Source organism: Cryptotermes secundus, unplaced genomic scaffold (genome assembly GCF_002891405.2).
Source record: "Cryptotermes secundus unplaced genomic scaffold, Csec_1.0 scaffold2114, whole genome shotgun sequence".
NCBI classification, from domain to species: domain Eukaryota; kingdom Metazoa; phylum Arthropoda; class Insecta; order Blattodea; family Kalotermitidae; genus Cryptotermes; species Cryptotermes secundus.
The window spans coordinates 13,334-15,758 of NW_019735596.1; the positions used below are offsets into that span (position 1 = coordinate 13,334).

At 42.2% G+C, this 2,425-nt stretch overlaps 1 protein-coding gene across 2 annotated transcripts in view; it reads left to right on the top strand.

The window, feature by feature from the left end:
- Positions 1-471: 471 nt before the first annotated feature.
- Positions 472-2,425, top strand: part of LOC111869714 — an 87,971-nt gene continuing 86,017 nt past the window's right edge. For both annotated transcript variants that reach the window (XM_023861430.2, XM_023861432.2), the window contains exon 1: positions 472-588. The gene's annotated coding sequence lies outside the window, so the exon portion shown is untranslated. The remainder of the gene's footprint in view (positions 589-2,425) is intronic.

Sequence of the window (2,425 nt, forward strand, 5' to 3'; positions counted from 1 at the left end):
ACTACACAGTGTCATGGCCCAGAAGGCTATAACACGAATCTTCGCCATTTCGAAAACTTCAGTTCTACTGTGTAAGATTTGAGGTTTTCACGGCGGTGACTATGAAGAAAGCAGTCTTCTGGGATGTGGCACCGTGTAGATGTGGTGATAACCGGTTAACACCACATCTACACGGTGCCAAATCACAGAAGACTGCTTTCTTCTTTCAGTTCTACTGTTGAGTGCATGGTGAAAGACTACAAAACCTCAGCACTTGATAAGTAGTCCACAGAAGGAAATTTTTGTCGGTGTTATTCCAGCTGTTTCTTTGTGTGAGGTTGACTCCTGCAGGGTGCTTTTGACCGCTTTTGACGATCCTGCCGGCGCGAGAGAAGAAGTTGGGAANGGTGGCGAGATATGTTTCCCCCCTCCCCTCGCCCTTCCGACCAACAGGCTTTGAGACCAAGAGTCCAGTCAGCGTGCTGCTTTTGCAGTCGTCAGCGTGCTTCGTTGTGTGCAGGTAGTACTGACGCGTGGGGCTATGGTTGAGAGTTAGTGTTGTCATCTGTGAGCTTACAGGGCTCTGCCACACGGAGAACCACAGAACAGGTAAGTCTGAGGAATGGGTTGTCCCCTGTTCAATTCTCCGAACTATTTCAGCGCTTATCAACAGCCGTGTGACATTTTGAGTCCGAACACGATTTAACAATTCATGAAGTATATGATCTTGTTGAGTCCTGTTCGTCATCTCATCAGCATGAGCTTCAGTTTCTTAGTTAAACTGGTGTTCCACGCCATCGTCAGAACCCTTTAGAATCTACTTAAACTGGTGTTGTCTGGACGCATTTTTTGTTTGTTTTAAGTGTTTTATACGGTATCTGTATTGTGCTTTTTCAGAATAGACATCTTTAATGTTTATATTTTTCATGTCTTTGTTGGCATTTATTATTGCTACTGTTTTATTTGTTTCTGTGAACTGTACTCCATATTATAAGAAGATGATCACATACGAGTACGGAAAGCATGACAGAGTACGAAGAACACTATGTACAAAGTTATGAACATACACATAGACACAAAAAAGTTCACATGTTTGCACACACATAAGTTTACATGATCTGGTCTGCAGATATTGATCTACAATCTGGTGTGCCGCCGCGTAGAGAAGACTGAGGAAAACTGACAGTCACTCATTTGTACATGCGAACACCTTTTCATAATCGGCCAGGACTCTGCTCTTGAAACCCATCCCGACATTGAGAAGTTAAATTGGGCTTTACACATCTCCTGTCTTTGGAAATGTCATCTGTTGTAAAGAATTTTAGGTTATCTTCGTGGGTTTTGTGTACATATTTTCTCCAATTTAATTAAAATTTCTGTGTAATTTTTATGTAAATGTGATTCTAATTTCCTGGAGGGACTGAGGAAAAACCTCAGTCAGGATAGGTGGCCCCCTGACCAAAATTCGAACCGAGCACTTCCTAAATCCTAGTATAGAGGCTTGCTCCTGCACTAACCTCGTTTTTTTTTTTACGGTGAAGTGTCGAGGCACAAAAGTGGAGAGCCACGTCGTGCGTGCTATCTATGGCTGCTTATTCAATTCGAGGGCGCTGCCCTCGATATCAGTGGGACCTCTCATTCATTTTCATCCTGAACACGCGTCTTGCCGGCGAAGGTATTTCTTTGCCCCTCTTGCAGTCGAATTGTTCAAGTTACTAGTGTTTTAATCAATTCGCAGCTGAAAATTACATCAGCTTTTCCACGAATGGGCCATGACCCCCCCCCCCAAGAGAGGCAGAAAGAAAGAAAACCGCATAGTTGCTTAATAAATTTTAGCATGGAAGGAAAATTGAAGTTATCCCAGTGTATAATCAAACACGCCATGAAGATATAAGTGGGGAAAGGAAGGTGATTTGCAAGCTTAACCCTCAGGGATAGAACTCCTGTTATATATTGAATACGAAGCTGGATTTCCCCCATAGCTGATCTGTATGCTGTGGAGAGGAGAAATATTTCTTGTTTCTGGCCTGAATAGAACCCCAATTTCTCGGTCCAGCTCGTAGCCCAGTCGTTATAGTGACAGAGCAATGCTGACGCGCTCTATAATCCAAGAGTTTTTAACAGCAGCAGAATTGATCTATTTTTAGAAAAATTGCTTGGTAGTCTGCCAGCACAAATTAACTATATCAAGAGCGATTTTGTGGCCCAAACAGTTTTGGCCTCTACGTGTAAACTTACATGGATATCTTTTTATTGTTGGAATTCCAAAGCTATCCAGTGTAATTTAATATAATAGCTCAAATTAGAAGTAGTAAAGTCCCTGTAAGTAAACATTTGTCTGATAAATTTCCTATCCAGAATGGTCTAAAACAAGGAGATGCTTTATCGCCACTCCTTTTCAACTTTGCTTTAGAATATGCTATTAGGAAGGTCCAGGGAAACCAGG